At 36.0% G+C, this 27,357-nt stretch overlaps 1 protein-coding gene across 1 annotated transcript in view; it reads left to right on the plus strand.

Moving 5' to 3' along the window:
- Positions 1-27,357, plus strand: part of LOC129223323 (mucin-2-like) — a 75,735-nt gene that overhangs the window by 22,404 nt on the left and 25,974 nt on the right. The gene's annotated exons all lie outside the window — the stretch shown is intronic.

The following is a 27,357-nucleotide window of genomic DNA, read 5'->3' on the forward strand; positions in this document are numbered from 1 at the left end:
TTAAGACAATTGGGAAGTTTTTTCTTTCCTCCCCCCCCCCCTAATGTCATAAATTCGTGAACCTGTGAAGAATTTTTGCGCAAACCTCAAATTATAAGACAATTTGTTGCTTTTCTATGGGGGGGGGGGGGGGGGTTACGTGTCAAGCACTTTTCGAACACCCGGCATTTCACCTACGGAGCTTAAATTGAATTTATTTCGTTTATTTTACTAGTTTAAAAATAATTCTTCTGTTTTTGCTGTATTATTTGAGTTTTAGGAATAATACTTCATTAGTCTTTTTAGAGAGGTTTTCACTAAATAGGTTTTGCGCTCTAAAGACTTATTATGTATTTCTATTCATCAAAGCGACATTTTATACTATACTCTTCTTCAATTCGAATGTAAAGTAGCTGTTGTAGTTTATGATTTTTATTTTGCTCCGATACCAGTGATTTTCAACTTATCGGTGGATTTTATCACGGTACTTAAAAAGCTTTAGTTGAAGGGGAAAAGGCTAAAGAGGTAAAATATTCTGTGTCAAAACATCTACTCATTTATGTATCCATCACAATTCTTTTATAAATTTCCTTTCCTTCAAAATGTCTTTTAATGTAAACGTTCCATAGTGTCCAGTTGTTCTTCTATTGTATATTAAAAATAAAAAACAAAATAAGTACAAAAAATAGCAAATAATGAAATATCAAATAATTCGTGAACGCATTTCTGTTGAATGTCTCTCTTTATAAGTGCATCAGTTAAGATTTTTTTATTTGAATCCGCGCACAAACTTTTACTTTGTGAAAAACTTGAAGATATATTCATTTGATTGAGATTTGCCATTTCTATGCTGCATTTGGAGTTTTAAAAAGGACTTGATCTGGTCCGTTATAAACAGCGATATCCAAATATTATTTTCCCCCCATAATTTTGAGGAATTATACGTATGTATGATTTGGAAGCCAACCTTCCATCAACTTCTCTCAAACTGTTGAAATTGCGGAAAAAACTTGGTTTTAAAATGGATTTTAAACTTTTTTTTAAATTATTTTTTTTATGCGGTGTAGCACTGATTCTAACTACGCCTGTTTTTTGTTTCCATCTTTCTGCACATGTCATCGGTTCCACAGAACCTAAATAACTAATATACTTTTGTGCGTCTTAATTGGAAAGCTATCCTATTGTTTATAATTGCTTTCCTTCTCCTGCTTTATTCTCTCTGCTATGACGCACAATGGAATGTTGAAATCATGTCAACAGTCTATTGCTACGAACACATTATGTTTGACGTCTTGATCCATGTTGAATTCCTATTTGTGGTTGGTTTAATAGGAAATTGAGTCCATTATTGGACTTTTCACAAACTTTCGATTTTTAAACGTGATTTATTGAAATGGCTGCCGAATCGACTCTTCCGATGGAGATTTAATGGTAACAACCTAAATGTTTTCAGAGACATTCGTGCCAGTAGCACACCTTCATAAAAAGGATTTAACCTTCCCAGCGTTTCCTATGGTTTAAAATCAGACATAAATAAGCAATGTTTTTAGCCACATTCCGTGTTCTTTTTTGGACTTGTATGATGCAGATTTCACCATGAAATGGTAAAATATATTTTGTTTGCAAAATTTCAGTGTTGTACTCCTACCCTGAGACGCACGGTAAGCTAGCAATTGCAAACGTTAAACATGGTTCCTTGTCATCGGTTTCCGAAAAAATAGATGAATAAATAAACGGGCGTTGATGCGACTGGGGAAAGCCAGTGTACATATTTTGGAAACGGAAGAAATATTGTTGTAACTTGCAAATTTAAAAATTATTGCTCCCATTTTTATGCATAAAAATTAATGGGATATATTTCGTTCTTCAAAACCGAATTCCTTTAATGTTGGAACAAATTTTGTTTGCTGTTATTATATTTGGTACTATTGTATTGTTACTTATTGTTGTCTTAGCTGATTTTCCATGTTAAACGTCTCCTTGTTTTTCACGGGTATATGTTACTGGTTATTAAAAGGGGTCCGGAATGCATAAAATGAGAAATCGGCATTCAATCGAATTCCTGATATAAAAAGTAGTATGAGAAAGAATGCCAAGTTCCTATTGAATGCCGAATTTCATACTTCGCCAGCAACAGTATTTAAACGAAATGCAATCACAAAACTCTTAGTTGGCTCTCTTCAGACCAATCCCAATTCGTCATCAATTGTCTGAAAATTCCCCTTCTTCCTCTGTGGGATTTTCCCTTAATCTCCCTTTTTGATGTGCTGCCCCGTGGGAGTATCTCCTCCTTTTGCTCCAAACTAAAGTCGTCCTACAGTCCGGTTTCCGGTCGTCTGGGGTGGAGAAGATAAAATCCTTCCTGCGTCATTTGGGAAAATGTCTCCTTTACAGTTCGCGTGTGTTTGTACAGGGGCGCTGACTGTACTCGAGCATCCCCCAAAGAGTTGTGAAGGGAAGGGAGTACCCACACCGCAAGTAAGCAGAAGAAAAGAGAAAAAAACTAATGGGGCAACTTTTAATATCTCCCTTTAATTTTCAAACTAGAAAATCGCCCGTCAAGGTATGACGGGTGAAAATTGCTTTCTGCATTTGAACAAAGTCATTGTCTGTTTGGCGATATTTCGATAGTTGAAACTGTCACCCTAACTCCAGTGGATTAACCCTAAACTCCATCAGTAGATAGCGTTAATTGCAAACCATTTTTTCGTTTCTTCATTCCCCTGATGTGACACAGTCTTACCGGTAAAATAGTTGAGTGACCGAATCGAGTTCAACCTTGTCACAATAAAGCCTTTCAAATCAATTTAAACATTACCAAAACATATTGTCAAATTATCATGCCGTGACGCGAGTTTTATTGTTGAATCTCGCGCGTTACTCGACTATCGGCTATTATATATAAGAGGATAAGCAACTTATTAATTGATACGGTTATAGTAATGTACGTTTTGGTTTGGAGCAGAGACCTCAACAAGGATGTAAATGCTCAAAACCAAAAACGAGAAAATTCAATGATATTTATTGGCGACGTGGCAATGATTCCTCCCTTTATTCGAAGGCTAAAATGCAGTGGAACCTCAGAAATCCGAAACCCAAAGATTCGAAATTCAGGATAATCCGAGCAGCTTGTGAAGTGAAAGGCCTAAACCCTGAAATAAAATTTTAAAAAACGGAAAATCACAAAAACTCAGATTCAAAAGCTAAGTTCGTTTTTTTTAGTGACAGCTACTTTCGGAAAACGTTTGAATACTACGTATAACATAGCTGTGTACCTTTTTATGCAGAGCTGAATTCTGTAATCTTGCGTTGATGCAACGAACTGAATCAGCTGGATAATCCAATCTTGCACCACACTCATTTTGTACTTCATTTTACTCTATTGTACTAGTGTACTAGTACACACTAACAACGATATTCTTGCTAATATAACGTAGATAACGTATTTGTCACTCGTTCTTAATAGGGAGTAAAATTGCTTTTAGAACAGAGACTTTCAGTTCACTATTGAACTGATGATAAGAGTTTTAAATAGTCCATCCGGTAAATCCGAACTGGGCTCAGCCCGAACTAGTTCGGACTTCTGAGGTTCTACTGTAGATTATTACGTTTGTTTAAAAAGAAACGCATTTTGCGGGTTTTTAGGAGAGTTAAACAAAAGAAATTCTCCCTTTCGGATTTCGATTTTGAGCAAGTCCGCTGATTTTTATATCCCAGTGTCATGATACTTTATATCTGGTGAAAATTTTGGGACCTTTTTTCTCGAAGTTGTGGCAACTGACGATTGACTACGGACAGATGGCGGATGGCCTAGAAGCGAAAACATTAGTTGTATTAGTATTTAGAATAGGTTGTTTGCTATTATTTTGAAACAGATACAGTGAAACTTGTGTAAGTTGACCACTTGCGGTGCATTACTTTAGTGGTCAACTTAAACAGGTGGTCAACTTACAAAGAACTTACAAAGGTTGATATATATGACAAGGGCTGATTCCGTGCCTGAAAAAAGTGGTCAACTTAGACAGGTGGTCAACTTCACAGGTTTTACTGTAGGAACAATGAGAACGCACCTCTTACTACTCGTCTCTTTTCGACTGATTCTATACTTATTACAAATGATACGAATGATGTTTTTGCTTCAAAGTCATCCGCTGTCACTCCGTAGTCAAACTTTATAAAGATTTTTCCGTTGTTTTGATATTCGGAGCTGTGTGTTAACGTTCCAGTTCCGGAACCCCTCCCTATTACTTGGTTACTCAGGGCATTTTTAGGATTTTACGGTTGTCATTTGAGACTAACTGATTGATTTCTAAATACATGAAGTTAAAGTAAATCAACTTTAGCTACTGCAGACTCCAGGCAATCACAACTCGGCTATGAAATAAATTTTGCTTCTTTGTTTCTCAGGTAAGAAGCAGGGGTCGATTTGGACACAAATTGTTCCGCTTTGCTACCCCTTCGCTAAATCGCCCACTTCGCAAAATTTTATTCTTGAAATTAGAGCTTTCCCAAAATTTCATTTGTAAAAAAAACTTTTATTTCTTTAAAGCTCAATCAATTCGTCTGAAAGAAAAATATCAGTTTAAAAAAAAAAAGCTTTTTAAGTCATTCCCGTTGACATGCTTTGTACTTATTTTCTCATAGATAGAATGTCACGAAAATTTCTTTTTTTTTCACAAAATACGGACCTAAAAATAAAATCCTTGATTGACCGCTGTGAAGCAGTGCTCGTGATTTAAATCACGATTTAAATCAATTGATTTTTATCAAGTGAATTTTTTTAAAAAATCTTTGATTAAAATCAGTTGCATTTATTTTTATAAATTAATTTTGCATTTTTAGAATGTGTGGCTCTAAATTTAACAATGCTGTATTATACAATCTTAACTCCAACTGGCATAACTACATAGATCCCTCTTTCTGTGTGTGTAACAGGTTTTCAAACTCTTTCAATATTGCTTTTACTTCAAAATTAGTTGTTCAGAACAAAATAAAAATTTGCAGTTTTTCTCATACACCATGACAGATATGTTATAGTCAAAAAAAGTAATTGTTCAACATATTATTTTACACTAAAGATGTAAATGATGATGGAAACCTTATCTTTTAACAAAGCGTAAAACAAAATCACATCTTATCTAAACAACATAACATATTAATAAATCTTTAAAAAATATTGAATATTTAAAATACATTTCCAATTTTTAAAAGTAAGCTGAATGGATTCATTAGTTCAGATTGCTTTATTATCAAAGTTTTTTTTTTTTTTTTTTTGACTTCTTCATCCCAATTGAATAATTGAATCAATTTCAGAACTTTTGTTGACTCCAAGCTGATGAACATAGAAAACTGCCAAATTTTAAGAATCTTTTCTTCTAAAAAGTATGAAAATTATAATTCTAGGAAATAGTGGTATTACTGTTTCCCAGAATTATAGTTGAAGGATTGGTGGTTGTAGCTTGGGGGGGGGGGGGGGGGGTTACCTTTAGTTTTAATTTAAAACATGCATTTGTGTCAACAGATCTACTTAAACTATATTATCGAAAATAGCTACTACCATGAAATGAAAATAGTAAAAAGTTGCTTTTTCATCTATAGTATGAAACGTATTATGTTAGCAAATGTAAAGTAATTAATACCCACAAATTTTTAAAGATTTTTAAAAATAAGAAAAATCTGATTTAAATCAAAAAAATCCGATTTAAATCAAAAAATCCGACTTTTTTTTAATTTTTTTTTTTTAATCAAAAAAATCACGAACCCTGCTGTGAAGGCCGTGTTTAAATTTTATTTGTTAAACGAAAAAAGCAACTGTTAAATTATAGCTTTCACCTTCCTGAACTCCCGCGCCTTGCGCCATAATAGCATACTACGGGTTGATTACACTTATAAATACATGTGTCCAGTGAATGATTGCTTTTATGGAAAACATTTTTAAAACTCGTCATTTTGACGCCCTCTTGTCTTATTTTCTTTTCTTTACCGCTTTTTCGTTATAGATCGCAGTCCTTTCATTCTTCTTTTTTTCATTCGCGGAAACGAAAACAAGTTTTGCGAAGCAAAACCACCTTGTAAGTACAGAGCGGGGGTATGCTCTTATGCTTTTTTTATTTTCATAGCGAATTGCTATATGTCCTCACTAGACCGTCTTTGATGTTCATTCGACATTTCATATTACTGTGAAGAAAGTCTAGCTCGTTGTTTTGAATATTTATTTAGATTTCGAGGGAGTAATTTTCCTCATCATGATTACAAATCGTTGCGATCAAGGTTTGAGTTTTTATTTATTTATTTTTTTGTGTGAAATCATGTCTATTCAGGGAAAACACTATTGTAGATGAACTTATTTAACAAAAACAAAATTTCCAAATTACCAATTACCATCATTTACTGACCAAACACGGATTGCATGGAATTTTCAAATCTCCAGATAAGACGAATTTATGTGAATAAGGGGGAATAGTAAAAATTTGATGCGCGTATTCCGCTCATTTGAATGAGACTCTGCTTCTGCAAAAGCTGACATCGGTAAAAAAAATAATAGAATCGTCCATTTCCGGCTGTAAAACGGATGTTTGTCTTTCCATACAATCCGTGGTTAGACAGTAATATAGATATGAAATAAATGTACCATAACGGCATATATGCGCTGTAAATATAATCTTTTATTATAAGTCTGCTACAAATTGGTCACATTAACTATATATCTTAAAACAGCTCCTAACTACCATTTATTTTGTAATGGATATGCTTCATCTTACCTAAACACGAGTCGTCATATGACGGGCGCGAATTTCATCTTTATTTGCATTCCATTTGGGAACAAGAGACCCAACAAGTACAGTCCTGTCGCAATTCCTGATTGCGAAACACATAATTGGAATTTAAGACGTCAAAATTCAAATAAATGCCAGGGGATGCCTGGATGTTTTTTCTTTTCGTAGGATTCACTAATTTCGAAGCAAAACTTCTCACACTCAGATCTTATGTTTAAATTCGCTGAACTTGGCTCCGGGTCGATTCAGATATGGCTGCCAGACAGATTTGATCCATACAACTGACACAATCCCTCCAGTGATTCATCATCGGTTTTTAACTCAGTAGTATTTTTTCAAATTTTCGTCCTTTCCAGTGCTAGTTGTGTCAGGAATCGACTCCCCCCCCCCCCTTTTTTTTGAACAGAAAAACTCACTCGAGCAGTTGCGCTTTTGCACAGCACCATCTTTGAAAAGGAATGTCTCAATAAATTCTGCGACGTTTTTCACGAACAAAAACTTACCTTCTCTGTTTTGTGCTCTGTGGATTCGTATCGGAAATCAAAAGATAAGTGAAAAAATAACGCAGTGAAATCCCTTTACAACGAATACCAATACAACGAAATACTATTTGTTTCAACGAAATATTTTCAGCCTCGATTTAATAGCCATTACATTACTTGGAATTTCGTTACAACGAACAAGACTTGCGGCCCCTTGGAGTTCGTTGTTACGGGATTGCCCTGTATTAAACATACATGAAACTGATTTCCGAAAAAAAGAAGAAATCATAGAAAATTTTTCTAACAAAAAACCACTCATGTGCTCACACGTAAAATGAATTATTCGATGCTCATTTAGTCGAAAAAATACGAAGTTCACGTTAGCTTCTTCCCTCACAGCACTATTCTTCTTTTTTGGGGGGCATTTTATGCAAATCTCCCCTGCAAAGAAGTCTAGTTTGCGCTCCTGTATAAAGTTGTTGAAAGACGTATTAATAAAAACTCTGCTGTTTGTTAGAAACTGATAATAATCAGAAGGGATAATGCTTTTGATATTCTTTTTGTTCATAGTTGTGGATTGATTGACGCGTGGAAAACAGTACAAATTGATACCTAAAGAAAGACGTTGCTGCGAAGAAGATGAAAAAAGAACGCCCTCCGTACTATCCTTCCACTCAAACCTTAGGGGAAGGCAAGGGGCGAGTAAGCTAGCCGGTTTTACGCCAGAACGGGACAATGTAGATTAACTTATCAAAGGGTTTTGTATTGATGTTAAAACTTTTGACGGTTTTCTGACCTGTAGAGGCAGAGAGCTGTCAGTTTTGTTTAGTGCTGATTCATTAAACATTTCTCTTCCTCTCAGACCCTTGTGCTGTGTCAACGAAAGTTTTGGTGTCAATAACTCTCTGAGTAGAAAACTGGCAATCCGCCTCTTCCCCTTTTCTAAAAAAAATCAGTATCTTAAAGAATTTAAATAATCTACTGTAGCTAGCTAGTGTAAATTTTTATCTCTCATACCCCAATTCAGGGTTAGCCATTTTGCCGGTAAAATGATATTTTTACTAGGACAGTGGCGAAAACTAATATACTTACATTGTCCGAACTGTGCTAATGTGAAATTTGTGTAAGTTAACCTCTTGCAGTGTAGTACTTGGCCTGATCGGTAGGACTTTCGGACTCGTAAGTGAATTGTCCCGGGTGCGATCCTAGTTGGTCGAAAAACCTTCGTGTTCGTTAATGGTGACTGGGGCACGTTAAATATGTCGTGGTCACAAAGTCTTGCAAGTGAATCAATACCTCTGGGGGTATTGCTCGGCTTCTGATCTGAATCAAAAAATCAGCCATCTTCAAGGCCCCATCGAACCTGTTTAGCTATAAATAGTGGTAGGTACGGGCTAGGAGTGGTTAACCTATAAAGTGGCATTGTGTGATATAGGACTAGCCGAAAAAATCTCAACGTTTCATATTTTTGTTTTTTCTTCTTTGTAATTGTAAATGTAGGCCTATGACCCCCCCCCCCCCTCCCTTTTTTTGATGTGCATTTACCACATTTAGTTGTTTTCAAATACTATAGTTTCTAAAAGAAACAAAAAATTGTGCTTGGATCTCTTTGAAAGTGTATAAGAATTTCATACATTTCACTCCGTTTGAATAAATTCTGTCGGATGTTCGACGAATCCGGTCGCCGTTCCTGGCTGCACTTGACGAAGAGGGGGCGAAAATCCCTATTTCTCCCTTTCAAAAATCCCTCCCGGTTAGAGCTCCCATCTCATTAAAGCTCCTCGTACTTATTCAAAATTCACCGGAACATCCCCTCCCCTGGCGGGAAATATCTATCCGTCGTCACGTGAGGGTAGATAGATGGAAGAGCCAGGCACCATCCATTCTCTCTGCTCTTAATCTCCGTCTCCCGAAAATCGATTTCTCATTCCGCCCCCCCCCCCTCACCTCTCCCGGCATGCATCGCTCTCGACCAATGGCAGGAGTCCTCCCCGTTATGGTTGTGTGCTCAAGAGGCTTTCTTTTCTTTTTTCATCTCACCCCCCTCCACCCCCCTTGCGCTCTATGTCATCCTCGGATGATCAGTAGAGATTGTTTTACTTTGTTAGGAGTCTGGGTTTTCTCAATGGTTCATTGCTTTTGTAACGTATGAGGCTTCTCTTTTCCAATCTCCCTCTTTCTTCTTGTGATTACTTTAATTTCGAAGCACATTCATTTTATCTTGCATTTATGAATGTTGCATGTTTCTCATTGTTGACTCATCGGAATGGTGCTTTGGGTTTTTTCATTGTCGTCCTTAGTTGGGAGGTGCACACAGTTTAGTTGCTCTCTCTCTCTCTCTTTTTCAAATGTCAATCTGTTTAATTGTTGTATTTTTCTACATTTCATTAGTATTTCATGAAGACCACTCAATATTGCAAGCAGAACATTCTACTGTGTGTGTGGGGGGGGGGGTGGAGGGGGTCACAGTGGACAAAGGTTTAAGTATTATCTATATTATTATTCTAGGATTTGTGTCTGGCATAAAACCAAGAAATCTGGAGGAACCGCGGGTCGTAGGTTTGGCACCACTGCCTGAATCAATCCATCCTTGTCCATGAAGTTGATTTGATTTTGAGATTCTGCTAGGAATTTCGGTAATTTTATTTGTGTAACTATTATTATCAAATGTGTTTCTCTTCTCATTGAAATTTTTAAGTGTTGCAGATAAAGCATTCGCCTTTTTTTTGCGTAATTTCTTGTCTGCTTTCTGCTATCAGTGGAAAATTAACGAGTTCGCCAATGGGTGCCCGTTCTGTCGCGATGTAGAATTTTAGCACTCGGGTTATCTCAAAGAAAGTTATCGCAGATGTTGATAACCTCGCCAGAACATGATTTCGGGGGTGACTGATGGAGGATTTAGTTTACCGGATTTGTGATAACGCGGTCTTCTTCGACAAGAATGTTCTGGTGAAGGCCGTTCAAAGTTCAAAACTGCTTTTTGATTCGCTTTTAGTCACGTGAGTAGTGAATGATCAATAAAACCTTAACTCCCTACTGCTTCCCGCTTATTATTCAGATAGAGAGCGCTACAAGCGCTAATAGAAATACTTATTGTATTATGATAAAATTTAGTGGCAATAGTTTTAGAACAGAACCAGTTTTAAACACGAGCGCAAGCTCTGCGTTAGCGAGTCATTCGCTATATCGATAAAAAGTGTTGTAACTTAATTGCCAGTGTAAATATGTAAATAGTTTTCAATAAAAGTGTTAGTCTACAATAAAAATGTTATAATCATATTAATTTGAAGTCTAAAGTGATTGATCTGAAATTGAACAAACAAGGAATCGAAACTTAGATCAGAAACTTTTGCGTTCGCCGACCTGAACTAATGTCTCTTTCTCGCAAAGCTTTCAGGGCCAACCAGGTCCGTCATTTCGAATTTTTTCCTGGTTATAAGGCGGCGGGGGTCATCCAAATGTAAATTATACCAAAAACCTGCAGAAACTACACCCGCTTCCGTGTAAATACTTGAAATGCACCTATACGCAATTTGGCCGATTACGAATTTATTCGCAAAAGATAATCTGTCGATACCGATGCATCGCCTGCCGAGATATTACAAGGATAATGATTTTTGATATTGTAGTTTCTCATCATTAACTTTTCTTTTCAATTGAAATTTCGACTTTTCAGAATTAGTTAATAGTTTATTTGTGAGCGATGATTTTTTTTCTCCGCCTTCATTTTTGCCAAGATGTTGTAAAATTTTATTAAACAATTTTGAAACATTGGAACACTTGTTTTGAACAGCAGAATGTAATCAATGGATTATATTTAGTTGTCATCTAGACATGAAAATTTTTAAATATTTAGTGAGTAGACCGTCGCCTTTAGACACTTTTAGTTTAATATCGACATGTTTACTATTAGTAGCCGTTTAATGCTGGTCTTTTATCATTACAAAATTATAAAGCATTTTTAAAACACGATGATAAATATGGGGTATGAAGAAAAATATTCGCACATGAGATATGTGCAGCGTTTTATGCATGATAAAAGTGCTAGTGCAGAGAAATGTAAAATAGGAAAATAAAATTTTAAAAAATCTAAAAAGTTTTTAAAAATCGAACGTATATATGTATATATTTTTATTCTAAAAGTTTTATTCAATGAAATAGGGAGTAGTTTTAAAAGGAAGTAGATATACGTTTTTATACACGATTATATGCTTGGAGGAAGTTTGGAACCTCTTTTTCCTGTTTTTTGTATGCTGTGCATGTGCATAGGTTTTACATGGTATACTTTTCCTTTTTTTCGATGGACTACAATCTTCGTAAAATAATTCCAACCAAAGGTAACAATAATTTCAGATATGATGAATGAATAAAAAAAAGATTCTCTCTTTCTTCCTCTGAAAAATTAAACTGCATGTGACCATAAATCGTTCTGTCATGATGATTTTGCTTCATCGTAAAAAGGTTTGGATTGATTTCAGTGGCACTTTCTCTTTTTCCTTCAATAATGCGGAATTCCAAAAACTAAAATTTTAGGATATTTTGACTGATTTTAACTTTTACGAAATTTAAGACTTCCAAAAAGTAGGTTTCAGAAAATTTCAATAATCTCACCCATGGGGTGCTAAACGGCACTTTACCACTTTTGGAAATAAATGGTGAACACGTCCCATAACCGGTAAAGATTACAAATTGATTTTCCAGAAAAAAATAAAATTCTCATTTTCTAATTTCCCCTGCAATTAGACATATGATTGCATTTTCTTAAACTGAAGCATTCTTGGCAAAAATATTCTTTTATCGAACGGACCCCATTCCAGAAGCCTTCCATCCTGCCTTTTGTATATACCGTCTGCCTTGAACTCAGGAGGAAGCCAGACGAGCAACCTTGATTGTTATTGGCATGGTGCCAGGGAGATATGCGGTGGAGAGGAGTGAGTGATCACGTGACACTGGGCAGCCACTCGCGTTTCCGGGTTCTGTTCCATCGCCCCCTCTCCGTTCTTCCCCGGGAGCATGTTTCCTGAAAGCTCTAAAAAAAGAAACGTTCCAAAAGGAGCAGGAGCTTCAAGTTCGAGTACAATGTTTCTTTTTGCCAAATTTCGGAAGAACTTCTCACCAGCAGCAGGAGATTAGAAACTTTTCAGAACGTTGCCGCCAAAACTTTTTTTTCCTTTTCATGCTCTTATGTTCCCCTTACCTGGTATTGATGGATTTTCCGGAATGAACCCCGTTTGGAATTTTATCCATTTACCCACTTACGAATTTGTCCTGAATACTCCCTCGAAATAAAAACTTTTCCCCATTGCTGCCGAAGTATCTTCACTGCGTTTTCAGTAGAAAGTTTTAAAATGTACTCATTTACCTGCAGTCTCAATTATTCGTCAGTATAATATACGTATCTTCTTTACTAATAATAAAGCAGAAAGTCTCTCTGTCCGGAGGATGTCTGTAGGATATCTGTAGGATGTCTGTGACGCGCATAGCGCCTAAACCGTTCGGCCGATTTTCATGAAATTTGGCACAAAGTTAGTATGTAGCATGGGGGTGTGCACCTAGAAGTGATTTTTCGAAAATTCGATGTGGTTCTTTTTCTATTCCAATTTTAAGAAAAAAATATATCATAAATTACGAAATCATCATAACGTGGAACCAAAACATGGGCACAAGCCAATTGGCGAGATACGAAGTTATCATAGCGTGGAACCGTAACGTCGGTACAAGCCAATTGGCGAGAAAATTCACTACACATCATTTGTAAATATACAGGCGAACCAAAAGACCTTTTAATTTGCTATTACGGGCGAAGCCGTGCGGGTACCACTAGTTACTAATAATAAAGCTGAAAGTCTCTCTGTCTGGATGTTCGGATCTCTCTCTGTCTGGATCTCTGTGACGCGCATAGCGCCTAGAACGTTTGGCCGATTTTCATGATATTCGACACAAAATTAGTTTGTAGCATGGGGGTGTGCACCTCAAAGCGATTTTTCGAAAATTCGATTTTGTTATTTTTCTATTCCAATTTTAAGATCATTTTACGGAGCAAATTATCACAACGTGGAACGTAACATGGGCGGGCAAATTGGCGAGAAATTCATCATCCATTATTTGTAAATATACTGGTGTACCAAGTGACCTTTTAATTTTCAAAGGCAAAGCCGAGCGGGTACCACTAGTGCTAAATGAAACGCTGATCTGTCTCAACTAATTTGAAAAATAAAGGTACATAAAATATAATTGAAAACGTCGTCCTGAAGTAAAATTTTTGGAAGGGCGGAAATTTTCAATTTGCCGAATGGAACTCCAAATTTCGCCGAATGATTGCAATTTTGTAAAACGAATCGTAGAACAAAATTTGCCGAATAAGGAAACTTTTTGAAGGTCAAAATGACCTCTCGTGACCTCCATTTAGTGCCCTCCTGAGCGTTTATGCAACAACATTGCAATTATACGATATGTTGAAAATATTTTAAAACGATTAGAACTTGTTGCCAGTGGCGCAAACTAGGGGACGGTACAGGGAGTCCGGACCCCTCCCATCGCCTTTGAGTTGCTTTGATTGACCATAATCAAATGATTCCAAGCAGCGGTAACAATAATTCCAGATTTAATGAATAAAAAAAATTAATTTTATTTTCTCTCTTTCTTTCCTATCAAAATCGAACAGTCATTAATTTAACTGAACATAAATTATTCTGTAATGATGATTTTCCGTCGCTGTTTTATTTTTAGTTATGAGAAAAGAAAATCCATTCATTCTTGTGCTTTCTGGTGTTTTAATTAAGTATTTGCTCGCCACTGGTTGTTGCTATAGCTTTAGATTTGGTATTTAAAAAAAAAAAAAATTTTAAGATGCATTGCATCAATTCATTTGAAAGATTAATCATTTGCAATATGGGCAAGCATTGGGCAGCGTACTTTCTCGACCTATGATTTTGTCGAAAGTAAACAACATTTTTTACAAAGAAGAAATAATTCCCAGATGCTGTTTCTGAACTCTTGGGCAAACCTTTAAGGGGGATAGTACACATAAGGACAAAAAATATAATGGCAAAAATAAGGGTCCCAATCGGTTTTCCGAAGGATATAGGCGCCATTAAAGTTTAGGGTCAAAATTTTCAAATGATCATGAAAAAGCACTCCTGTTAACTGCTTATACTTTACTTTTGCTTCTGTTGTTTCGGATTGCGGTTGTGTACACATCTTTTGAATCGAGAGCTTAATGTTGACACTTCGGTACAGATTTTTTCTCTTTAGTTATATGCAGGAGTGCCCACCTCGTAAGTAAAGGGCGCCGAAATGGGAAGATTGGGCGCAAAACATTTAGGGCGCCGAGCATATTGGGTGCCGGTAATATTGGGCTCAATGTGCTCGGCGCCCAATTTTCCTATACTGCAAGGGCGCACCCCCGCCTAAATATCGAGATGATCCTCTCCCAAAGCTAGAGCCCCCCCTTAAAAATTTCAGTGGCGCAGTTTGAACCGCCATGACCCCCCCCCCCTCCTAGGTGGGAACTCCTGTTATGTGCCATTGGCGAAGACGTCTGTTTCGAAAAATGGATTGTGCTTTATTTTATTTATTTATTTATTTATTTTGCTTTCGCGCAGTCGCTGAGATATACCGCTACAGAACGGCAACGCATTCCAAATAAGTCCGCAATAAATTATTTTCGGTCGTCTGTTTGCATCCGTTGCCACGATTTTTCTTTACTAGTATGAATCCTGAGGTCAGACGTCGCGGCATTATCAATAACCACCTAGAAAAACGAGTTCCTTATCGAAGTCTCCCATCGGTGTGTAGTCTGTTTTATTCCATTATTCGTATTCCTGCGTATTGCCTTCCAAATTCCCGACTTGGGGAAAAAATGATAAAACATGCAAGTCGTCCACAATATAGAGTGTCATTAAATTGACATAAAATGAACACATGAAAAGTACAATTAAGAAACTGTACGGAACTCAAGTCTTTTGATATATTGACAGAACGGGCTGTTCTTCTTACTGGAGAGATAGTTAATTTATCAAGTATTTATGCTGAACGTGTTCAGTAAGCCAAATCTTAACATTTTTTTTTACATTACCATTATAAAAAAGGTTGTTCCTCTTCTTCCAATTGATATTCTGCATTTAAAACCCCTGCAGCAACAGTCACATCATCTAGTCGTTGCTTATTTTGCATAAGCCGCTTATAAAATGGAATAATACTGAAAATAATTGTCTTCTAGTCGATTCTTGTTAAGTCGATTTACATTTCTCTTACTACTTTTTCCTGATAATTCGTTGCTAGTTTGCATGGAATTCGACTATGCTGCTGAAGAAGAAATTTTAGATTCTCCGTTAATTAAGATTAATGAATATTCAAATCCAGCGCAATTATCTACATTTTAAGTTTCAGTGATAAATTTTAATCTTCAAACGAGCGCAAAAAAGTTTCAGATGCACGAACTCTGTAGCTATGAAATTGTCGTTGTTATCTCCTGAACTGCCGTGGGCTTATATGTACGTCAACGTCTTGCTCAACCAATGCGTTAATTGCCTCGGGCATATATTATACAAAAAAACGTCTTTCATTGCGCTGCTACCTTGAAATCGTATGCGAAGGATACTATTTCGGGAGGGGGGGGGGTCTGAAAATTGAAACGGCATCATTACGCCGCCTCTGGAAAAGCGGTGGCACTGGATCGTTGATCTTGTACATTTTCCTCGGCAGGTCACATATTAAGACTTTGAACACCGACGATTATATTTGTGTATCCACTAAGGTTCCGGCCCTAACACGTGTACGTAATCTGTACATACCAATTAATTGTAATTAAATTTACTTTCAACCATCCTCCCCAAGAGCAATGGCGCATCTCCATCAAAAGTTATGTAGCTTCCCTTTCTAAACAAAGAGGCCCCCCCCCCAAACCCTACAAACATAAAGTTGGGGGGGGGGGAATCGATGGCATCCTTGTGTAAGAGGCTAACAACTGCATCTTCTAATTAAATTCCACTGTAGTACTGTGAGTAATTTTTGCTGCCAATATTATAATTGGGGTGAGTTCTTAAGTTTACTACTACTGAAAAGTAAATGAGAATTGAAAAATAATTGAATCCTAAGTTGAGGCAGTGAGAAGCAAAGGGATGTAAGTGCCAGAATTAAAAATTTGGACTGCAAACGGTAGGAGAACCTATCTTCTGTTTAGGGACAAGAGATAGTACAAGTAGTCCTGTTGGTACTTCTATACAGCATGATTTATAAAAAAAATTTCACCTATAGGATACGATCAGAATTTTAACGCGGTTTACTCAAAATTTCGAAATGTCTACTTTCATCTTTTTGCTGCTCACAGCTTGAGTTGTGACCAATTTTATGTGAAAGGAGGGATTTGTTTTTCTAGATAAACAGTACAAGTCCTGCGCTAAATCTCCCCTGATTATAATATGTATAATTTTAAGAACTGACTGCACTGAATTGTGAAATTGACGACGATTTCTTAGAAAATGGCGCACAAAAACTGGTGGGGGTTTTTTTTTTCGACTTCAGTTTTTCTGAGTGAAAGTTGCTCAACTGACATACCTCACTGAGTAACTACTCTCCAAAAGACGTCGCATAAAATTTTGATTTTACTTTTGTTTTCTATTTTTAGAACATAATACAATGCTTAAAGACTGTTAAATATTCTTCAGTTTATACCTATGGTTCATAAACTTTTTTGATTGAAGGTGCCTTTTTGGAATTTAAGATTTTCCATCGTCGCATTTCCCTAAATAAAATTTTGACTAATAAAACATGACGAACAGATAAAACAAGTCGTTACCTGTGTTGCATGTATTATTTATATAACACGGACGTCCCGGAATATTGCGAAAGTTATTATAAAATTTCACCTCTGAAGTTTTCTGCCTTCCTTTGGAATCAATGATACATTGTTAGGTAGTTATTGGTTTTTTTAAATGATTATCAATACGTATATTTTATTTTTCAGTAGGCAAATCTATAAGCAAAACGATGAGAATTTTGCAACTGGGTCATTTCACAGTATTTTTAACATTTATGTCAAGTCCGTAACGTGACCTTTTTTGCCATAACTTTTTAATTTCCTATTTGATTTGCAAAAAATTTTAATTTGAGTTGGTGGGTTGGTAGGAAAAGCTCAAAATAAAATAATACACTGTTAAAAAAATTTTCCTGAAAATAACGGATAAAGTACCGGCAGCAAAGTTGCCGTAAATATTGCGTTTCCGTTCAATTATTTTCCGTGACTTAACAGAAGTTCCATTTCTCATTTCTCCGTTTAGTTCTGTTCTTCCATTTATAAATTTTCCGTGATTTAACGAAAATTCCATTTCTCTTCTTTCCGTTGATCTATTTTTCCGTTTTTAAATTTTTCGTTCATTTATTTTTCCGTTTTTAAACTTTGTGTGTCTTTACAGAACTTTCGGTTCTTGATTTTTCGTTGCGCTATTTTTTCGTTTCTCATTTTCACATATTTTACTGAAATTTCATTCTCGTTTTTCTATCCTATGTTTAAAATAATATATAATAGAAAAATAGTTTAACTATTCAAAAACTATTATTTTTTTAAATTTGTATTTATTACTAAAATATATTTTAGTGAAATTTTTGCTTGATAACTTACCTTTCAAGCATTTATCTCGAAGTTTGCACCTTCAGATGAATAAAAATAATCGAAAAGTACCAGCAAGGAAATTAGTGGATTTAAATATGACACCAATTTTTGATGCTGATACTGTTCGATATTCTCTTCGTCATACATTGTCTGGGGTGGCATGGAAAAGCATATATGAAAAATAGAATATTTTTATTTGAAGAATGAGTCAAATAAAATACCACTAAAAACCGGTTGACTTTATCATGGAATAATATACCTGACTGGAGTGTATACCAATTTACTGTGTTTAAAAGCAGAATCATTGACATACACGTGAAGAATTTTTGACTCAGATGATGTATACCCCCCCCCCGGTATTTCCGCATTTTTCACTCATTGGAATAGCAACATAGATTTTTAGCGCATAATCATTATACTTAGGCTAAACATATCAATCAGTTCGTTTTATCCGAAATGTTTTTACAAGAAACTTGCAATAATCTCAAACAAGTTGTTGGATGAGATCCTAAGGAAATAAATTAAATAATTTATATTTTTTATTATAAATGAAATCCCGAAAGGAGTAATGAATGTTTCCAGATTTCTAAGTAGTCAAGAAAACTTATTCTTGTCAAAATTGTAATTGTATTTTCAAAGATTAACAATCTACTATGCCTTTTCGCAAAAAATATAACAGCAAGAAATACTTTTATTTAGAGATTCAAAATGTTTACCTTCAATCTGTCCAAAAAAAAAAAAAAAAAAAAACTGAGTGATTTTTTCTGTCTTGCTCGCATACCCCGATAATCTCCGGTTGGTACGAAATGTTGGCCAGTTAACTTTTTAATGATTTTCAAGAATACAACGCGTTAGAGCAAAAACAGTAACTTTATAATAGTTCTATAAATTCTAAATCAGCTACCATCGGAGTTCTATCAAATGCACATTAACAAGAAAAATACATTTGTATATTAACATGTACAAAGATATTCAACAATACTTACATGTGACCAGCGGTGCTAAATTTAAGTGTCTCCATTGCATCTGGACACAAGTAATCCAATAGCCTTTATTTTAAATGGATAACACGAGATCCTAAAACTATTCTCACCGCTAGAACACACAATATGACTAACGAATAGAATTGTCGTCGACGACGACGAACGTCGTCTAACGAATAGAATTTCGAAGTATTGAGCAAAATAATACACCGCAATAATATTCTAATACTGACTCAGTAAAACCCACATCAAATCACCAAGGCGATCAAAACACATCTGCCTGTCTGAAAATGGCGCAAACATTTTTCCAAACTTACAAGGCCCAAAGGCGTAAAAACAGTTTCGACATAGTACTAGTATATTACTTTCCAGACATGAAATAGCAAGTTATCTGTTTTGTCTACGGCATCTGAGTTGTTATTCTAAATAAGCTTTTAATTAACAACATGTAACAGTGCGATGTTTATCATAACTTGAAGGCTAATCAGAATACTAACAAAGTACAGCACAGCGGCAACCCTAGAAATGGAGAAATTATGTTTTCATCACTTCCTGTCGTGATATTTCTGTTGTTGGAAGGAAAAAATACGTTTTGAAGCATTACGGAAATATTCTGTTAAAATCAGTCAGAAAACTACCTGAACTTTCAGGTTTTTTTTAACAGTGTATGCTAATCAAACAATAAGTTTAAAAGTTATGGTAAAAAAAGGTCACGTTACGAACTCTGCATAAATGTCTTAAATTACCGTGAAATGACCCAACTTTCATCGAAAAATGTACATTATTCAAAAGATAATCCAAAATGTTATTTTGGAAATTCAATTGTAGCATTAAATTCAGCTTAATAAGTGAAAAGAGAAATCTTCTGAATAATATACAGTTCGCGTTGAATGTTACAAAATAGTTGCTGTTTTGCTTGAGAATGTTTGTGTCACTTACCCGTGAATTATTATAAAAAATAATTGTGGAAGTATTATCTGCAACGGGTCGAATAATATAGCACACCACCGTACTAATATTAGTGAATCGTGTCCGTAATCCAGTCACGGAAATAAATCGGAAACGAAAATTGTAATTCTCATGGAGGCGTAACTTTTTATATTTTTTTACTTGCCACTGTCTGGTGAAATCAAGGTGGTTGTCCACAGGAAGAAGACAAAATTGTCGTCACGGTCTGTTTTTAACTATCCCTAGGAGCTATGGGACGAGCCGGTTGGCACGGATATACAACTGGTGGCTTCTCTTGTTTGTTTTTGTAGGAGGCCAACCGGTTGCTTCTAGAGTTCACTCACACCGGCTCATTCAGTCGTTTGTCATTACCAGGCTGCCACGGGCGACTAAAATATGAGCACTTGTTACTATTTTTGATAAAAACGTGTATCAGGTGAAGAGGTCGATTTTCATCATAGTTCACCCCCCCCCCCCTCCCTGCCATCAGGGCCGGATTTAGGGGAGTGCAGGCGGGGCTACTGCCCAGGGGGCCTCCACAACAAAGGGGCCCCCACAATAAATTTTTTACAAAATATCCGTACTTTCACGGGTCAGCAAATTTTACGTTTTTTCTCCCAGACTTTTTTTGTATTTCTGCAAAGAATGCTTGCATAAAAATATTATTATTATCGATATATCAGAAAGCCCTGATTTCAAGTATCCATTTACTATCAATTTTTTATTTGATCAAGCATTTCAGTAGCAATATATATATATATTTTATTCATTTAATTGTAATTTGTACCTATGAGTTAAAGAGAAATAAAGTAAGTAAAAAAAAAATCCGAAAAATGGTTAACTTTGCAGGTCATTCTTACAACTTCTCCCTTCTTGAGCTCAAAAATTGAAAAAATATTTGACGAAATGGCTTGAATGGAAATTTTCAAATGAAAATATCTGTTGAACACGTCGATTTTCTCTCACTTCCCTCTTTTTTTGACATTTTTTAATAATAACAAAGAATTCTGAATTAATCATTAAAAATCTGTTATACTTTTTTTTATTAGCAATAGATTGCATGGGGGCACTCTTTTTTTTCCCTTACCAAAGAAAGGATTTAGCCCTTTAAGTTGGTGAAACCCCTATAATATATCAAAGTATCGGATATTTTCGAAAATATGATGATCTTTTCGAACCCTTATTAAGGGCCTCCACTCCTTCGTTGCCCCGGAGCCTCCACACTTCCAAATCCGGCCCTGCCTGCCATCTTTACTTTCAAGTATTTTGGTTTGACGTATCGTTGACTACTCTACCACCTAGAAGTCTTCGGAACTAGCATCTTCATAGGCGAAATATTCTTCAATTCAGTTTTTTTTCTTCCATAAATGACACGATTCCTTTAAGTCAAAAATATTACGTTCTGACTTCTTGATTATGGCTAGAATATCGTTGCTCTTATTAGTTAAATGCCTGGACAATGATGCCAGGTTAGGTTTGCACCAAATAGAGTTCTAAACTGAAATGTGTTGAATAGTTAAATTCCAGTTAATGCCCTCTTTGGTTTGGTTTTGTGTGGGTCATTTCCTAAATTACAGCACAGCAAATAAATGTTTTTTCTTTTTCAAAACAGTAATTTTTTTTTATTTGTCTCAGTATTGAACTAAGGCAGCATAAATCTGCGCTCCAGAGCAAGAAAGCCGCGTCTCAAAAAGTCTTATTTTTGGCAATGAGTATCGTTTTAAATGCAGATTTCGTTCATGGTAATAACTAACAGATCAGACGTGCTCTTTCTTCCATTGTTTTAAGGGGAAAAAAATTTTTTCTTAAATTTTTGCATTTTTTTTCAACTTGCTGTTGGTTGGTCCATTTTATACTATTCTGGGATTTATTGGTAGTTAATCAGGACAAAGCTGTTTGTTTTGCGACGTACGCTTTAGCAATATTGTTAGGTGTTTTTTTTTTTTTTTTTCAAACAGGAGATATTTGATTAGTCAAAGCGTTGAAATTATTTCACTTTTTAATAGCGAAGATTTGTCTGACATAAAACAGGTCCAAATCAAGTTACTGTGACTGTAAGGAGAGCTTGCGCTCAATTCAATAGAATAGTAACAAAAAAAAAAAAAAAAAAAAACTCTTGTTATCAATGTTTTGCTTCACTTTCCATGCGTAATTCTAACATCATAAGAAGAACTTCCTAATTATCTATACTGGAAACTTTTTAAGGGTAGCTTCCCAGAATTTGCGTGATGTGTATGTGTAAAAGCTAACAGAGAAGTTTACTTATTTGCCAAGTGTATGACGATTGAACAAACTGAGAAACCAAATTAATGGCTTTGCTTATAGTATTCATTTATGTCAAGAAGCAGACAATCATGCAAATCTGATTGATCGACGCATTTCAGAAACTTAAAAATTCTTTGCAATAACGTCCAAGAAACGGCCTAGGACAGTCCATTTAACCAATTTACTTCAAAGAAAACTACCATCTGCTTCCTAGAAAGTGTTCGCCCGGGGTCCATGACTTCCTTCATCAGAAGTGTCACCGGGGGATGGATGTCTCTCCCCTTCAACAGCAAAGGAACGCTCACTGTTCTTTTCTTACCACTTGTCAGGGTCAAGGCCTCGCACCCAGAAATGGGTCTCTGGGATTGTGCTGCCCCCCCCCCCCCTCCTTCACCGGGGTGTAATGGAGTGTGTGCGGCCACATAATGAGGGGCAGGTGTGTGGTTGTGAATGAAGTCTGAAGATGTTCTGTGCCCCCAGGGGGAAGTAGGCTCGCCAACTACTACAAGACTTGAAGAGCTGCGGAATTCATTTCTCTTCTGATTCGATGAAATTGATGATCTGCTCTCAGTAACTTCGATCTAATTCCCCCCCCCCTTTTTTTTCTTTCGCTTTTTCTTTTATACTGCAAGGTTTTTTTAAAATCCCGAACCCGTGCAACTGTATAATGTCGATTTTTGTATATAACATCGAATATAAAAGAAATTGTAAATTCGATATGTATATCGAGAATTTGACATGCGTTAAAAGCACAAGTGTTCTCGTTCTTTTTTATGTGTTGTCGTGTACACAACCACACCGTTAAATAAAAAAATAATAATAATCCAGTTTCATTTGATCAGGGCAAAGCAAAAAACATGTGCCATTAATTTTCCATGAGTAGTTTTTGTATCATGCAAACTAATCACCTTTTCTGTTGTTGTCTAATACATTAATTACGTATCAAAATCTGAGGCAGTCAATGTAAGTTAGTTCAATATTATGTGAAGATATCAATTACGTATTCTACCGTGCTAAGCACAAAAGTCATATCTGCAGCCGAGCTCAAAAGGAGACATTTTTTTAAAAAAAATCGCTTCCATGCAATTGTATCAGATGACCACTTTTTCGAAAATAAAAACATATGAACAATAGCCGATAATCGAGTAACCCGCGTGTTTCAACAATGAAACTCGTGCTACGGCATGGCAATTTGATAACATGTTTTGGGAATGTTTAACATGCTGGGAAAGGCTTTATTGTGACAAGGATGAACTGGAACCGTAACTTAACAGTTTTACTCGTAAGTCTGTGTCATTTCAGGGGAATGAAGAAACGAAAACAATGAACGCCATCTACTGGAGTTTAGGGTTAATCCACTGGTGTTAGGGTTAAAATTTTAACCATCAAGATATCACCAAACAGGCAATGGCTTCGTTCAAATGCAGAAGAGTAGAAGCAATTTTCACCCGTCATACCTTGACGGGCGACTTTCTAGTTTTTAACATATTTCCCATTTACCGAACATCAATTATGTTACTACAACCCAAATACAAAATAATAGAATATCAAAACTGTTTGAACAAAACTTGTCCCTGAGTCGGAAAAAATGAACGCATGCAAATTAAAAAGACTAAAACTCGTTACTCATGAATGGGTAATTCAATTTAAACAACTTTTCAGATATTATTTTAACAATTGATGGATCTTTAACACAATGGAAAAATATATAGATGTTTTGTATGGGTGAAAAAAATTAGAATCATCTTTTTATTTAATGTGAAGGGTAAAAAGTAGTGAAAATATTTGCATACCTGTTAACCTAAAGTTTGTCACAAGATCTTGGCGCCCGGATAATTTTACGCTCTTTTAAAAGCCTTTTATTGCTCAAAATGGGTCGTCAAGGTGATAATTAGGGGGGGAAAAAACGAAGTTACATATTGTATCATTTCTCAGTTAGAAAAAAAAACTATCCAACTCAATTCAAATAAACGTTTTAAAATCTGTGGTGAGTAAGATTTTAAAGGAATATAGAAGGACTGACCAACTAAAAAGTAACCAAAGTAAATAAGGTAGAAAAATTGTATCACCTCGTAGAGATGAACCCAAAATAAAGTAAATTGTCCAAAATAATCGTTGAAAAATGCTTCTTACGTCCATAAGTGTTGGACAGAATGTATAGTTATCTTATGCATGTCAACTAAACGTGGACGGTTGCATAAACTGCAGTTTTAATTGCGGATCTACGAAGTAAGACCAAAGATAAACATAATGCAGAAACGTGCACAGCTCTCCTGGAGCAAAGAATAGCTCATACAATGGCAACAAGGTTAGAAAAATATTATATTCAGTGATGAATCTCTTTTTGAATTATATGTGAACAAGAAAAGGTGTTCGGGTTTGACGTTTAAAAAGAAAAGCGTATGAGAAATCTTGTGTAAGACGTTCTCTCCACTTCGACACACCGTTCTTGGTTTGTAGGTGCATGAGGGCTGCTGGGATTGGGAATTTATATATATCTTAAAATAAAACACTGCGTGACTTTCTCTGTTTATCAGTAATACTGCATGATGCTTCATCTGAGGCACAGCAGTTACACATTTAGTGAAACATTTTATCTTTCAGCAAGATTTTACTTCGTGTCACATCTCTAAATCGACTCATAGATTTTAAACAGAAAGATGAATTTCGGTGTTAAACTGGTGAAGCAACTCTACCAATCTCAATACGATCAAGAATTTGTGGTCCCTTCAAATCTAAAAGAAAGCAGTTCAAGACCTGGTGCCCGCCTTCTAGTTTTTTTTTTTTTTTTTTTTTTTTTGAAACTTTTTTTTTCCCCATTAATTTGAATATACTAATTTTTTGATTCAATGTAAATCTTCAGAACCATAAACTTCTTGACTGATTGCACTCGTTAGCGCAACTACAGTTATTTATTATTTTCTGAGAGGGGGAAGGGTCCGAGTTAAGATGTTTCTAATCTGTTTTTCTAAAAGAATTGTAAGGAGAAAGTCCGCAGTGGATCACATGAAGAGCTATCATAAAATGGGCGATCAAAAATCGAGTAGCAAGCCGTGACCGTTCGAGTAGTAGACAATGGTCCAGTAACAGACAGTCATAATTTTGGATTTAAATAATCAGAATTTTTAGTGGGTAAAACTGATCTTGTGTTGCCCATGAATGCGATGCAACCATGAAGTGTTGTCAGAGTGAGTTTTATGAGCCAGTTGGTATTTACAAGGCAGTGGTGGAAGGTTATGAACTGCCGCCCCGAGGTCAGCTGGTGCTTCAAGTTCGTTTAAATTTAACAACGCTTTAGATTTAAAAAATAAAGAACTTTTGCACACTTTGAAGAGAAAAGGGGAATTCTGTCCCTTACTTATTTTTTCCTCATCCTATCTGTTACTGGGTATCATCAGAATTTTCGGTGTCTGTTACTGGAGGTCGGACCTTTTTTCGAAATTGAACAAATAAAAATAGAATTAACTGATTCATCGGATCCAGATGCAGCCAAACGTTCGGTGAGATGTAGTTGCATGAGAGAAAAATAGTTTTAAATGTCTATAAATACAAGGCTCAAAATAATGAGTTAACCCGAGAGCAATGTCTTAAGCATGTCTGTTACTGGTACCGTTACTCTTGTTTAATTCTTAGCCAAGAGCAATATTTTGAACCGTTTATATATACAATGGACACTGACTACCAAGGAAGTGGAGTCGGAGGGAAAAAGACAAGACTCCGACTTCTTTACCCTAAAATCATCCGACTTCTTTACCCTAAAATCATCCGACTCTGCTGCCCTGGACTCGTACTAACCCTAAATATTCCGTTGCAGCACTAATCCGGGATATTTCACCTGTCGCCGACGGAGTAATTGTGAATTCATAATGCGTGTCCTCCCTTAATAATAATCCACTAATAACAATTTCCAGCTACAACGTTTTTGGCGACTGCTACATTATCGCATTTTTATGTACATTTATTAACAGTGCGAGAGAGGAGGATTATTTTTATGTTAAAAACTTCCATCGCGATCCTATCGGGCTCTAAGTGCCGGCCGCACCTATTTCCGAGCTGCGGCGTAACCAAGGCAACGGTCCGAGCGGCGTGACTGCCATTAAGAAGTTAATTATAGTGTAAGTCTGGAGGAAAAAAATGAGGTGGAGGGGCGGGGGTGCTCTTTTCGAACAGCTTCCGAAAGACGAGAAAAGGGGATTGTGTGATGGACGGTCTGGTCCTCTCTCATTTAGCCACAGCCTGCCGACGATCGTTTTATTTTTTTATTTTAATTCTTATGGTCTCTTTTAATGAGGAGAAAAACTACCATCGCGCATGGTATAAAGGAGGATTTTAGTTGTTGTTAGTCTCGGCGGGTTTTTTTGAGATGTGATGAGTGTTTCGACGGTGTTGAAGGTTTTTGTTGATTGGTCGTATTTCGTCTAAGAGACTGGGGTTTTTTTATTTGATTTTGGATGATTGAAATTTCGGGATGAACTGAAGCTGGCATTGCAGCTGTCATTTCTTTCGAATTTTTAAGCGGCTGCTTCGAAATAAAATCTTCCACTCCTAATTCTCTTCATTTAAAAACACACTATATTCTTTTTCTCAAAATGTTTTCCATTGCATTCTTTCGGATTTCTTCTGTAATTATCCTATCGCTTTGATCTTGATTTTCCAAGTATTCAATTTCAAAACTACATTCAACTACGCCAGTATGCCTTGTCACTGAATAATTTTCTTAAAATATCGCTCCACAGAGTACTTTTACTGTACAAATGCTGCACTAATCTATTCACAAACTGTCGCGTTAACTAGATATAAGATGACACATTTATTCTGTAACTAATGGTACCCGCACGGCTTTGCCCATAATAGAAAAATTAAAAGGTCTTTTGGTTCGCCTGTAATAATGCATGGTGAATTTTCTCGCCAATTGGCTTGTACCCATGTTACGGTTCCACGTTATGATAGTTTCGTAATTTACTTGTCCATTTTATAATATTTTTGTTCTTAAAATTGGATTGAAAAAAGAACCACTCGAATTTTCGAAAAATCGCTTCGAGGTGCACACCCCCATGCTACATACTAACTTTGTGCCAAATTTCATGAAAATCGGCCGAACGGTTTAGGCGCTATGCGCGTCACAGACATCCAGACATCCTACGGACAGAGAGACTTTCAGCTTTATTATTAGTGAAGAAGATAAAGATTCTTTCCCATTTTATTAAATTTCTGTGAAAAATGGGCTTAAAATTGGAATAGAAAAAGAACAAAATCGAATTTTCGAAAAATCGCTTCGAGGTGCACACCCCCATGCTACATACTAACTTTGT

The sequence above is a fragment of the Uloborus diversus genome, chromosome 5 (genome assembly GCF_026930045.1).
Source record: "Uloborus diversus isolate 005 chromosome 5, Udiv.v.3.1, whole genome shotgun sequence".
Classification (NCBI taxonomy): Eukaryota; Metazoa; Arthropoda; class Arachnida; order Araneae; family Uloboridae; genus Uloborus; species Uloborus diversus.